The sequence below is a fragment of the Colius striatus genome, unplaced genomic scaffold (genome assembly GCF_028858725.1).
Source record: "Colius striatus isolate bColStr4 unplaced genomic scaffold, bColStr4.1.hap1 scaffold_54, whole genome shotgun sequence".
NCBI classification, from domain to species: Eukaryota; Metazoa; Chordata; class Aves; order Coliiformes; family Coliidae; genus Colius; species Colius striatus.
In genome coordinates this window covers 689,247-703,814 of record NW_026908530.1, presented here as the reverse complement: position 1 = coordinate 703,814, position 14,568 = coordinate 689,247, and positions in this window count along the sequence as shown.

Sequence of the window (14,568 nt, the reverse complement as noted above, 5' to 3'; positions counted from 1 at the left end):
TGCCTTCCTGTTTTCTTGTAGCTCCCATACTCAGTGGCATAACTTAACAGACACATGTATTTTTTCAATGGGAGCTGAACAGAAAAAGTGTGGTATTGAAGATAACTCCCACAGGAAAGCAGCTGCAAATGTGACACCGTGCTGGCTGATAGACTACATGGGGACCTACTTACTACTGTGCTGAAGACGACGGGAGACAAGCCCACCCTGTAGTGCAACAAGTCTCAACTTTATTTGCAAAGACACAGCTCTTTTATAGATACAATAATCAGGCTCATACATATTGCAAAAGCTAAGCTCATCATTGGTTCCCAATTACGTACGACCCCCCCCCCCCATTTCAACATACTTCGGATGCTTGTGGCTGCTCAGCCCAAACCAGGCTCCTGATTTTCTCATCCTGTTATCATACCACTCTCTTGCTCTCACGGCCTTGAGCAGGAGTCCAGTAGCTTATCGCTTAGTGCTCACTGCCTAACCAGCTGTATTCTATCATGTCCTCATTTCTCTAGCCAAGTCTCCACAAAACTCCCCACATTTTCCCCGTTTTCTTTTTGGAAAATGGTATTAGCCTGCCACATCCTCTCAAATGTTCTTTCTATTGTCTGTGGGATAATAAAAGTCTATGGCAGCTCTATTTTTTTTTAACATCGCATGATTTACACTTCGAACATCAGCTGTTAACATACCAATAATTTCTGAAGTTTAATTGACCTCGTCCTTAATCCAACATCCTAACTGTTTAGCCAAATTCATGGCTTTATTGGCTGCTGTTCCTGGCAAAAAGGGTGGCAACTATAACTTGCTTCAGTTCACTCCAAAATCGTGGGAGACCAATATTAGCACAATCAAACTCATAATAACTACGTTTTTTGCAAGAGCTGTTATCATGGTTAGCAAGCTGCATTAGCATGGTTAAGTAAGGGTGGAATAAAGAGAGTTTCCCCAAATAACAGGGTCCACCTGGGGGATTTACTGGTATTCCGTTCCAGGCCCTTTCCCCACAGGTTAAAAATATAACCGTGGGTAATTTCTTCGGTGATGTGATACTAGAGCCATTACAGCTGGAATACAATTGCTTAAATACCATTTCTGGCTTCAAAGAAGAGTCTAAGGTGGCCCAATATTTTCAATTTCTATTAAAATCGTGGATATCCCATGACATAAAACTTACCCAATTTTCCCCCAGTTCCATTAATACCAAAGCTTGCATTGGCACTTCCAAACAGATCTATTTCCTCAGGGGGTGAGGCTAATGTGGTATTAAAAGACTTAATTATCTTACATTGATGTTTCTCATCCTAATTGTGCTTAGTCCCGTTCTATTACACAAGGTGTTATTGTCTACTAGTCCACAAAGTTCCTCCAAATTCCACACAGGCAATCCTATCAAACATGTTTTAAAAGGATTAGTAACCTCTCCCAAACTAAGACAAAGAGATGATTGACCAGTTCGATTAGCAAAGGTTATCCAAATATTATCTCTAGGCTGATTAAAAATGTGTCAAGCTGTTAGCAATGATAGTTACACTAGAAGCTATGGTTATAACAAAACATTACATTATTATTCATTAAAAATCGCTATATTTCTGTTATATAACCTTCAGTCTTTTGATTGTTAGCCAGTCCTCCAATGACTACAAGACGAGGGTGTATGTATTCTTCAATCTCTTCTTGTCCTTTTTCATCAGATGATTTGATCTCCGCAGCTTCAAGGACAGCTCTTGTCCACGTGGTTGGCACCCAAATGGATCCTGTGGGAGAATCAACACACAAATACCCAGGTCCCCAGTATAATACTATGGCCAGAGGCTGCTATATCCCTGTTTTAGGGTCACGATATTTAACCCATATTTCTTTCTTTCTCTCCTTTTGTGCCTTTGTATTATGATGTATTATTGCAGGTGGTAGCTTCTGTTCCCCAAACACACACAGGTGGTTCATAACAAATAAGGCCTTTAACAATTTCATATGTGGGTCTTTAACATCCCCATATTTACCAAGATATCTTTTTAGAGTCCCATTAGCTCTTTCTATTATGGCCTGTCCTATGGGGGAATGGGGAATCCCTGCTACATGTTTAACTCCCCATTGCCTCATAAACTGTTCTATGCTTTTACTTATATAGGCTAGACCCTTGTTTGTTTTTATTTTCTGAGGAATTTCCATTATTGCAAAACAACTATATAAACGACGCTCCACATGTATGGCCCTCTCCCCTGTCTGTGCTGTTGCCCAAACAAATTTGCTCCATGTGTCTATGGTTACATGCACATATTTCAGTCTTCCAAACTCTGCCACGAGTGACATCCATCTGCCAAACTTCAACCCCTTGTTTACACCATGTGCTCACACCTGCCACCACCAGCACCTCCTCTCACTCCACCCCGTGCCCACCTCTTCTGTACCTTTCACCTCTCACGTTACAACCCGAGATCTTCCGGACGCCTACCACATCTCCCGTTCCCTATGCTCGATGACTCCAGTATCCTGTGGCACGGGTTGATACATAACGTGTCTGCCCAGCACATATGCTTAGCTGAGCCAATTGCAGGAAGATATGATCAGGTGCTGGTCGTGTTCCACTTCACTATTCAATCTTGCCAATAGTTGAGCGACTCCATCTTGATCTGCATCACGGCAAGCACTCCGAGAAACACATCAATCTGCAAGAGAGACTCAGTAGACCATTATACTCATATCTTCTACACCCCATGCTCTCCCCCTCCCTAAGACTAGTGTGAGGGATACCGTGGCTCAATGCATGGGGATAGCTGGTATGTCCATGACCCCTGCGGGCAGCCTATAACTCAAATTTTACTAACAAGCATCAGACCTCCATAATCAGCAGCAAAGCCAGCGTGTTTATAGTACTTCTAATTGGTCCTTTCTCTAAAAACCAGCTGTAGTTTTCTGCGAGAAGCCTTGCAGTTTCACACGCTGCCTCAGCCTCCTCCTTGCTCCAAGTTGTTATCTCGTAGGTATTTTTGCTTCTTTGTTTCTCACAGTAGAGAGCAGCTCAAGGACAATCTGCACATTAGTTTTAGCAACTCATGCCTGGTAAGCTTCTTCTCATACACTGAAAAAAAAAAGCACAGCTGACAAAGAAAGTTATTATACTTGTGCTAAAGGTAAAATCTCTAGCAGGTCTATGTTGCAAAGTTGTATGGCTAATACTACTTACATTACTAATCAAGTCTTCTAATGTCATTGAGGTTTGGTTACTTTGTTTGCTAGGCCAGTATCCTAATTTGCATAGCTGAGTTAATAAAGCAGATACTCTTACACCTGGAGCAAATATACTAGTTGCTATTATTGTTGAGGGAGACCAAAGGTAACATAGTCATCACATTCGCCAGTAAATGCATGCACAAATTGTTTTGGACAATGATGTTTCTAAATCATTGTGTGATTAGGCATCAAGATCGTCAGTTGTCCCAAACTGCACGGTCCCCTTTGTAATCTCGAGGGTTACCCCAGGCCATGCCTGGTCCCCACAGATCAGAAAAATTCCCTTTGGTAACTGTACAGGCAGAAGACCTGGATCTTTTTGGTGAAGTATAATTGCACCAAGATGTTGTGTTCTTATACACGCCCAGGATGGGATCCACATTCTGTCCCAAATGTTTTGGCATTGCTGGTAAAATTAAACATAACACAAAAATCCATCTTTATAGATCCCAATAATTCTAACTCCTGTGGCTCTGTTGTCATTATTGGCAACCATGAAATGATCAAATCCCAGCTGTCAACTTTGCCATTACCCTTAAGTAAGGGATTTGTTTTTAATGCATTTGATACAGGCATTGTGCCACATCTGATGGAACTCCCACCAAACAGGCAGAAAAAGGATTATCTGGAGTGGCCATTGATAAACATATTGTAGACTGATTGATTGCTTTGGCCAGTGTAAGTCACATGTTTTGCTTGGGTTGTTGAAATTATCTAAAACCATTTACCACAATCATTTGAAGCATCAACATAAACCACCTTTTAGCTTCTCAATGCCAAAATGTTCTGTTCTTCCAAGTTCCATTCCCGACACCCAAAACGCCTTAGAAAGCCTCCACTGTAAGAAAACCACTATTCATCATCACATTTACAGCAAAATGCATAACATCACGACCAACAGTTTTTACAGTCTTTGAGGCAAGGGATTGAGGATGGAAAGGATGAGCCCAGCGGTCCGCGAGGGCTGGGGCCGACGGTCTCGGCGCGGTGTGTGTGGGGGGGGCTCCGGAGACACTGACCGGGCACGGGAAGTGGCTGCGCGGTGGCGGCTGCGGATGGAAGGGACGGGGGGGGTCTGGCTCACTCCATGCCGTCCCCGGCGCCGGCGGCGCAGTCGGTATTACGCTCTCCCGTGTTTTCTTTTTCTTCCCCCGCGTGCCCGATGGTATCCAGTCTAACATGGGGTCGCGGCCCCCCACTCTCCTCTGATCATCCTGCGCTGCACCCCCACCCGACTCCGCCCACTTGGCATTGCCCTGCAAGTCGTCCCAGGGGTAACTCGGCGGGTTGGGCTCGAATGGGAAGCAGCTCTCCCGCGGGGGCTCTGCTCCGAAGACCCTTCGCCTCCCTGACTTTGCAAAAACTCTTGTGTAGAGAAGAACCTTTTTCTTTTTTCTCGGTATCATCCGCCTCAGCGCCGCTCCCGGCGCTGCTCTCAACCCCTCTCCCGGCGCTTCTCCTGGCGCTACTCTCGATGCCTCTGCCAGTTCACTCTCTGCCCCAGGGACAGGCTCACTAAGTGGCGGGGGGAGAGGCGGGGGCTCTTTAGGGCGGCACTCTCGTTCCCCAGGAGGGGCTGATGGCTCATATGGTTCCCGTACCCCATCCGTGCCTTCAGGGTCATTTTCTACACGCGGGCGGGGGAGAACTACTTTTGAAACAGTAGGAGCCAGCGAGGTGGATTGGAACCGGTCATGCTCATAGTTTTTATTCTTACTCTGTGCTGCTGATGCGTGCTCAGCAGCCTTCTTTTCTGCCTGATGTTGGAATAAATCATTATACACTATCTTCCAAAGCTTCCCTAACTTTTCAGCTATCTCATCGTCCTCCAGGGTAGCTTCCCACAGCAAATCCCCAAATTTACGCCATTCGCTCAATTCATGCACTGTATGTGGATTCAGAAACACTCCCTTAGCATACCCATAAGATAACAACCCTGGTAGGTCTTTTTGCAGATCTATACCCTTTATCTGCCGCTTCTGCAAGAATGCAGTAAATAAATTATATGCCGCTTGCCTTTCCATACCTATTTGTCAGAGCGCTGTTGCAGCCCTTCCAGGTCCAGCGGCACGTATCGGCCGGGCTCGGCTATACGGTCACCCAGGGCACGGCGTGTTCCCAATTTTCACGCTTATTGCCGTCCTTGCTGCATAGGACCCGAACCCCTTCGTCGCTCCGTCGTGGCGCCCAGTCGGTATATCACGTCCTTTGTGTATCGCGTCGGGGTCACCATTTGCTGAAGACGACGGGAGACAAGCCCACCCTGTAGTGCAACAAGTCTCAACTTTATTTGCAAAGACACAGCTCTTTTATAGATACAATAATCAGGCTCATACATATTGCAAAAGCTAAGCACATCATTGGTTCCCAATTACGTACGACCCCCCCCCCCATTTCAACATACTTCGGATGCTTGTGGCTGCTCAGCCCAAACCAGGCTCCTGATTTTCTCATCCTGTTATCATACCACTCTCTTGCTCTCACGGCCTTGAGCAGGAGTCCAGTAGCTTATCGCTTAGTGCTCACTGCCTAACCAGCTGTATTCTATCATGTCCTCATTTCTCTAGCCAAGTCTCCACAAAACTCCCCACACTACTGTAGCTGGGGTCTGCCTTCCTGCTTTCTTGTAGCTCCGATACTCAGCGGTATAACTTAAGAGACAAAATGTATTTTTTTCAATGGGAGCTGAGGAGAACAAGTGTGGTATTGAAGATAGCTCCCACAGGAAAGCAGCTGCAAATGTGACACCGTGCTGGCTGATAGACTGCATGGGGACCTACTTACTACTGTAGCTGGGGTCTGCCTTCCTGCTTTCTTGTAGCTCCCATACTCAGCGGCATAACTTAACAGACACATGTATTTTTTCAAAGGGAGCTGAACAGAAAAAGTGTGGTATTGAAGATAACTCCCACAGGAAAGCAGCTGCAAATGTGACACCGTGCTGGCTGATAGACTGCATGGGGACCTAGTTAATACTGTAGCTGGGGTCTGCCTTCCTGCTTTCTTGTAGCTCCCATACTCAGTGGTATACCTTAACAGACACATGTATTTTTTCAAAGGGAGCTGAACAGAAAAAGTGTGGTATTGAAGATAGCTCCGACAGGAAAGCAGCTGCAAATGTGACACCGTGCTGGCTGATAGACTGCATGGGGACCTACTTACTACTGTAGCTGGGGTCTGCCTTCCTGCTTTCTTGTAGCTCCCATACTCAGTGGCATAACTTAACAGACACATGTATTTTTTCAATGTGAGCTGAGGAGAAAAAGTGTGGTATTGAAGATAGCTCCCACAGGAAAGCAGCTGCAAATGTGACACCGTGCTGGCTGATAGACTGCATGGGGACCTACTTACTACTGTAGCTGGGGTCTGCCTTCCTGCTTTCTTGTAGCTCCCATACTCAGTGGCATAACTTAACAGACAAAGTGTGTTTTTTCAATGGGAGCTGAGGGGAAAAAGTGTGGTATTGAAGATAGCTCCCACAGGAAAGCAGCTGCAAATGTGACACCGTGCTGGCTGATAGACTGCATGGGGACCTACTTACTACTGTAGCTGGGGCCTGCCTTCCTGCTTTCTTGTAGCTCCCATTCTCAGCGGTATACCTTAACAGACACATGTATTTTTTCAATGCGAGCTGAACAGAAAAAGTGTGGTATTGAAGATAGCTCCCACAGGAAAGCAGCTGCAAATGTGACACCGTGCTGGCTGATAGACTGCATGGGGACCTACTTACTACTGTAGCTGGGGTCTGCCTTCCTGCTTTCTTGTAGCTCCCATACTCAGTGGCATAACTTAACAGACAAAATGTGTTTTTTCAATGGGAGCTGAGGGGAAAAAGTGTGGTATTGAAGATAGCTCCCACAGGAAAGCAGCTGCAAATGTGACACCGTGCTGGCTGATAGACTGCATGGGGACCTACTTACTAGTGTAGCTGGGGTCTGCCTTCCTGCTTTCTTGTAGCTCCCATACTCAGCGGTATACCTTAACAGACACATGTATTTTTACAATGGGAGCTGAGGAGAAAAAGTGTGGTATTGAAGATAGCTCCCACATGAAAGGAGCTGCAAATGTGACACCGTGCTGGCTGATAGACTGCATGGGAACCTACTTACTACTGTAGCTGGGGTCTGCCTTCCTGCTTTCTTGTAGCTCCCATACTCAGTGGTATAACTTTACAGACAAAATGTAGTTTATTCAATGGGAGCTGAGGGGAAAAAGTGTGGTATTGAAGATAGCTCCGACAGGAAAGCAGCTGCAAATGTGACACCGTGCTGGCTGATAGACTGCATGGGGACCTACTTACTACTGTAGCTGGGGTCTGCCTTCCTGCTTTCTTGTAGCTCCCATACTCAGTGGCATAACTTAACAGACAAAATGTATTTTTTCAATGGGAGCTGAGGGGAAAAAGTGTGGTATTGAAGATAGCTCCCACAGGAAAGCAGCTGCAAATGTGACACCGTGCTGGCTGATAGACTGCATGGGGACCTACTTACTACTGTAGCTGGGGTCTGCCTTCCTGCTTTCTTGTAGCTCCCATACTCAGTGGTATACCTTAAAAGACATATGTATTTTTTCAATGGGAGCTGAGCAGAAAAAGTGTGGTATTGAAGATAACTCCCACAGGAAAGCAGCTGCAAATGTGACACCGTGCTGGCTGATAGACTGCATGGGGACCTACTTACTACTGTAGCTGGGGTCTGCCTTCCTGCTTTCTTGTAGCTCCCATACTCAGTGGCATAACTTAACAGACAAAATGTATGTTTTCAATGGGAGCTGAGGGGACAAAGTGTGGTATTTAAGATAGCTCCCACAGGAAAGGAGCTGCAAATGTGACACCGTGCTGGCTGATAGACTGCATGGGGACCTACTTACTACTGTAGCTGGGGTCTGCCTTCCTGCTTTCTTGTAGCTCCGATACTCCAGCGGTATAACTTAAGAGACAAAATGTATTTTTTTCAATGGGAGCTGAGGAGAACAAGTGTGGTATTGAAGATAGCTCCCACAGGAAAGCAGCTGCAAATGTGACACCGTGCTGGCTGATAGACTGCATGGGGACCTACTTACTACTGTAGCTGGGGTCTGCCTTCCTGCTTTCTTGTAGCTCCCATACTCAGCGGTATACCTTAACAGACACATGTATTTTTTCAAAGGGAGCTGAACAGAAAAAGTGTGGTATTGAAGATAGCTCCCACAGGAAGGCAGCTGCAAATGTGACACCGTGCTGGCTGATAGATTGCATGGAGATCTACTTACTACGGTAGCTGGGGTCTGCCTTCCTGCTTTCTTGTAGCTCCCATACTCAGTGGCATAACTTAACAGACAAAATGTATTTTTTCAATGAGAGCTGAGGGGAAAAAGTGTGGTATTGAAGGTAGCTCCCACAGGAAAGCAGCTGCAAATGTGACACCGTGCTGGCTGATAGACTGCATGGGGACCTACTTACTACTGTAGCTGGGGTCTGCCTTCCTGCTTTCTTGTAGCTCCCATACTCAGTGGCATAACTTAACAGACAAAATGTATTTTATTCAATGGGAGCTGAGGAGAAAAAGTGTGGTATTGAAGATAGCTCCCACAGGAAAGCAGCTGCAAATGTGACACCGTGCTGGCTGATAGACTGCATGGAGATCTACTTACTACGGTAGCTGGGGTCTGCCTTCCTGCTTTCTTGTAGCTCCCATACTCAGTGGCATAACTTAACAGACAAAATGTGTTTTTTCAATGGGAGCTGAGGGGAAAAAGTGTGGTATTGAAGATAGCTCCCACAGGAAAGCAGCTGCAAATGTGACACCGTGCTGGCTGATAGACTGCATGGGGACCTACTTACTAGTGTAGCTGGGGTCTGCCTTCCTGCTTTCTTGTAGCTCCCATATTCAGTGGTGTACCTTAACAGACAAAATGTATTTTATTCAATGGGAGCTGAGGGGAAAAAGTGTGGTATTGAAGATAGCTCCCACAGGAAAGCAGCTGCAAATGTGACACCGTGCTGGCTGATAGACTGCATGGGGACCTACTTACTACTGTAGCTGGGGTCTGCCTTCCTGCTTTCTTGTAGCTCCCATATTCAGTGGTATACCTTAACAGACAAAATGTATTTTATTCAATGGAAGCTGAGGGGAAAAAGTGTGGTATTGAAGATAGCTCCCACAGGAAAGCAGCTGCAAATGTGACACCGTGCTGGCTGATAGACTGCATGGGGACCTACTTACTACTGTAGCTGGGGTCTGCCTTCCTGCTTTCTTGTAGCTCCCATACTCAGCGGTATACCTTAACAGACACATGTATTTTTTCAAAGGGAGCTGAACAGAAAAAGTGTGGTATTGAAGATAACTCCCACAGGAAAGCAGCTGCAAATGTGACACCGTGCTGGCTGATAGACTGCATGGTGATCTACTTACTACGGTAGCTGGGGTCTGCCTTCCTGCTTTCTTGTAGCTCCCATACTCAGTGGCATAACTTAACAGACAAAACGTATTTTTTCAATGGGAGCTGAGGGGAAAAAGTGTGGTATTGAAGGTAGCTCCCACAGGAAAGCAGCTGCAAATGTGACACCGTGCTGGCTGATAGACTGCATGGGGACCTACTTACTACTGTAGCTGGGGTCTGCCTTCCTGCTTTCTTGTAGCTCCCATACTCAGTGGCATAACTTAACAGACAAAATGTATTTTTTTCAATGGGAGCTGAGGAGAAAAAGTGTGGTATTGAAGATAGCTCCCACAGGAAAGCAGCTGCAAATGTGACACCGTGCTGGCTGATAGACTGCATGGGGACCTACTTACTACTGTAGCTGGGGTCTGCCTTCCTGCTTTCTTGTAGCTCCCATACTCAGTGGCATAACTTAACAGACAAAATGTGTTTTTTCAATGGGAGCTGAGGGGAAAAAGTGTGGTATTGAAGATAGCTCCCACAGGAAAGCAGCTGCAAATGTGACACCGTGCGGGCTGATAGACTGCATGGAGACCTACTTACTAGTGTAGCTGGGGTCTGCCTTCCTGCTTTCTTGTAGCTCCCATACTCAGCGGTATACCTTAACAGACACATGTATTTTTACATTGGGAGCTGAACAGAAAAAGTGTGGTATTGAAGATAGCTCCCACATGAAAGGAGCTGCAAATGTGACACCGTGCTGGCTGATAGACTGCATGGGAACCTACTTACTACTGTAGCTGGGGTCTGCCTTCCTGCTTTCTTGTAGCTCCCATATTCAGTGGTGTACCTTAACAGACAAAATGTATTTTATTCAATGGGAGCTGAGGGGAAAAAGTGTGGTATTGAAGATAGCTCCCACAGGAAAGCAGCTGCAAATGTGACACCGTGCTGGCTGATAGACTGCATGGGGACCTACTTACTACTGTAGCTGGGGTCTGCCTTCCTGCTTTCTTGTAGCTCCCATTCTCAGCGGTATACCTTAACAGACACATGTATTTTTTCAATGGGAGCTGAACAGAAAAAGTGTGGTATTGAAGATAGCTCCCACATGAAAGGAGCTGCAAATGTGACACCGTGCTGGCTGATAGACTGCATGGGGACCTACTTACTACTGTAGCTGGGGTCTGCCTTCCTGCTTTCTTGTAGCTCCCATACTCAGTGGCATAACTTCACAGACACATGTATTTTTTGAATGGGAGCTGAACAAAAAAAGTGTGGTATTGAAGTTAACTCCCACAGGAAAGCAGCTGCAAATGTGACACCGTGCTGGCTGATAGACTGCATGGGGACCTACTTACTACTGTAGCTGGGGTCTGCCTTCCTGCTTTCTTGTAGCTCCCATACTCAGTGGCATAACTTAACAGACAAAACGTATTTTTTCAATGGGAGCTGAGGGGAAAAAGTGTGGTATTGAAGGTAGCTCCCACAGGAAAGCAGCTGCAAATGTGACACCGTGCTGGCTGATAGACTGCATGGGGACCTACTTACTACTGTAGCTGTGGTCTGCCTTCCTGCTTTCTTGTAGCTCCCATACTCAGCGGTATAACTTAACAGACACATGTATTTTTACATCGGGAGCTGAACAGAAAAAGTGTGGTATTGAAGATAGCTCCCACATGAAAGGAGCTGCAAATGTGACACCGTGCTGGCTGATAGACTGCATGGGAACCTACTTACTACTGTAGGTGGGGTCTGCCTTCCTGCTTTCTTGTAGCTCCCATATTCAGTGGTGTACCTTAACAGACAAAATGTATTTTATTCAATGGGAGTTGAGGGGAAAAAGTGTGGTATTGAAGATAGCTCCCACAGGAAAGCAGCTGCAAATGTGACACCGTGCTGGCTGATAGACTGCATGGGGACCTTCTTACTACTGTAGCTGGGGTCTGCCTTCCTGCTTTCTTGTAGCTCCCATTCTCAGCGGTATACCTTAACAGACACATGTATTTTTTCAAAGGGAGCTGAACAGAAAAAGTGTGGTATTGAAGATAGCTCCCACAGGAAAGCAGCTGCAAATGTGACACCGTGCTGGCTGATAGACTGCATGGAGATCTACTTACTACGGTGGCTGGGGTCTGCCTTCCTGCTTTCTTGTAGCTCCCATACTCAGTGGCATAACTTAACAGACAAAATGTATTTTTTCAATGGGAGCTGAGGGGAAAAGGTGTGGTATTGAAGGTAGCTCCCACAGGAAAGCAGCTGCAAATGTGACACCGTGCTGGCTGATAGACTGCATGGGGACCTACTTACTACTGTAGCTGGGGTCTGCCTTCCTGCTTTCTTGTAGCTCCCATACTCAGTGGCATAACTTAACAGACAAAATGTATTTTTTTCAATGGGAGCTGAGGAGAAAAAGTGTGGTATTGAAGATAGCTCCCACAGGAAAGCAGCTGCAAATGTGACACCGTGCTGGCTGATAGACTGCATGGGGACCTACTTACTAGTGTAGCTGGGGTCTGCCTTCCTGCTTTCTTGTAGCTCCCATATTCAGTGGTATACCTTAACAGACAAAATGTATTTTATTCAATGGGAGCTGAGGGGAAAAAGTGTGGTATTGAAGATAGCTCCCACAGGAAAGCAGCTGCAAATGTGACACCGTGCTGGCTGATAGACTGCATGGGGACCTACTTACTACTGTAGCTGGGGTCTGCCTTCCTGCTTTCTTGTAGCTCCCATACTCAGTGGCATAACTTAACAGACAAAATGTGTTTTTTCAATGGGAGCTGAGGGGAAAAAGTGTGGTATTGAAGATAGCTCCCACAGGAAAGCAGCTGCAAATGTGACACCGTGCGGGCTGATAGACTGCATGGAGACCTACTTACTAGTGTAGCTGGGGTCTGCCTTCCTGCTTTCTTGTAGCTCCCATACTCAGCGGTATACCTTAACAGACACATGTATTTTTACATTGGGAGCTGAACAGAAAAAGTGTGGTATTGAAGATAGCTCCCACATGAAAGGAGCTGCAAATGTGACACCGTGCTGGCTGATAGACTGCATGGGAACCTGCTTACTACTGTAGCTGGGGTCTGCCTTCCTGCTTTCTTGTAGCTCCCATATTCAGTGGTGTACCTTAACAGACAAAATGTATTTTATTCAATGGGAGCTGAGGGGAAAAAGTGTGGTATTGAAGATAGCTCCCACAGGAAAGCAGCTGCAAATGTGACACCGTGCTGGCTGATAGACTGCATGGGGACCTACTTACTACTGTAGCTGGGGTCTGCCTTCCTGCTTTCTTGTAGCTCCCATTCTCAGCGGTATACCTTAACAGACACATGTATTTTTTCAATGGGAGCTGAACAGAAAAAGTGTGGTATTGAAGATAGCTCCCACATGAAAGGAGCTGCAAATGTGACACCGTGCTGGCTGATAGACTGCATGGGGACCTACTTACTACTGTAGCTGGGGTCTGCCTTCCTGCTTTCTTGTAGCTCCCATACTCAGTGGCATAACTTCACAGACACATGTATTTTTTGAATGGGAGCTGAACAAAAAAAGTGTGGTATTGAAGTTAACTCCCACAGGAAAGCAGCTGCAAATGTGACACCGTGCTGGCTGATAGACTGCATGGGGACCTACTTACTACTGTAGCTGGGGTCTGCCTTCCTGCTTTCTTGTAGCTCCCATACTCAGTGGCATAACTTAACAGACAAAATGTATTTTTTTCAATGGGAGCTGAGGAGAAAAAGTGTGGTATTGAAGATAGCTCCCACAGGAAAGCAGCTGCAAATGTGACACCGTGCTGGCTGATAGACTGCATGGGGACCTACTTACTACTGTAGCTGGGGTCTGCCTTCCTGCTTTCTTGTAGCTCCCATACTCAGTGGCATAACTTAACAGACAAAACGTATTTTTTCAATGGGAGCTGAGGGGAAAAAGTGTGGTATTGAAGGTAGCTCCCACAGGAAAGCAGCTGCAAATGTGACACCGTGCTGGCTGATAGACTGCATGGGGACCTACTTACTACTGTAGCTGTGGTCTGCCTTCCTGCTTTCTTGTAGCTCCCATACTCAGCGGTATAACTTAACAGACACATGTATTTTTACATCGGGAGCTGAACAGAAAAAGTGTGGTATTGAAGATAGCTCCCACATGAAAGGAGCTGCAAATGTGACACCGTGCTGGCTGATAGACTGCATGGGAACCTACTTACTACTGTAGGTGGGGTCTGCCTTCCTGCTTTCTTGTAGCTCCCATATTCAGTGGTGTACCTTAACAGACAAAATGTATTTTATTCAATGGGAGTTGAGGGGAAAAAGTGTGGTATTGAAGATAGCTCCCACAGGAAAGCAGCTGCAAATGTGACACCGTGCTGGCTGATAGACTGCATGGGGACCTTCTTACTACTGTAGCTGGGGTCTGCCTTCCTGCTTTCTTGTAGCTCCCATTCTCAGCGGTATACCTTAACAGACACATGTATTTTTTCAAAGGGAGCTGAACAGAAAAAGTGTGGTATTGAAGATAGCTCCCACAGGAAAGCAGCTGCAAATGTGACACCGTGCTGGCTGATAGACTGCATGGAGATCTACTTACTACGGTGGCTGGGGTCTGCCTTCCTGCTTTCTTGTAGCTCCCATACTCAGTGGCATAACTTAACAGACAAAATGTATTTTTTCAATGGGAGCTGAGGGGAAAAGGTGTGGTATTGAAGGTAGCTCCCACAGGAAAGCAGCTGCAAATGTGACACCGTGCTGGCTGATAGACTGCATGGGGACCTACTTACTACTATAGCTGGGGTCTGCCTTCCTGCTTTCTTGTAGCTCCCATACTCAGTGGCATAACTTAACAGACAAAATGTATTTTTTTCAATGGGAGCTGAGGAGAAAAAGTGTGGTATTGAAGATAGCTCCCACAGGAAAGCAGCTGCAAATGTGACACCGTGCTAGCTGATAGACTGCATGGGGACATTTTGACTACTGT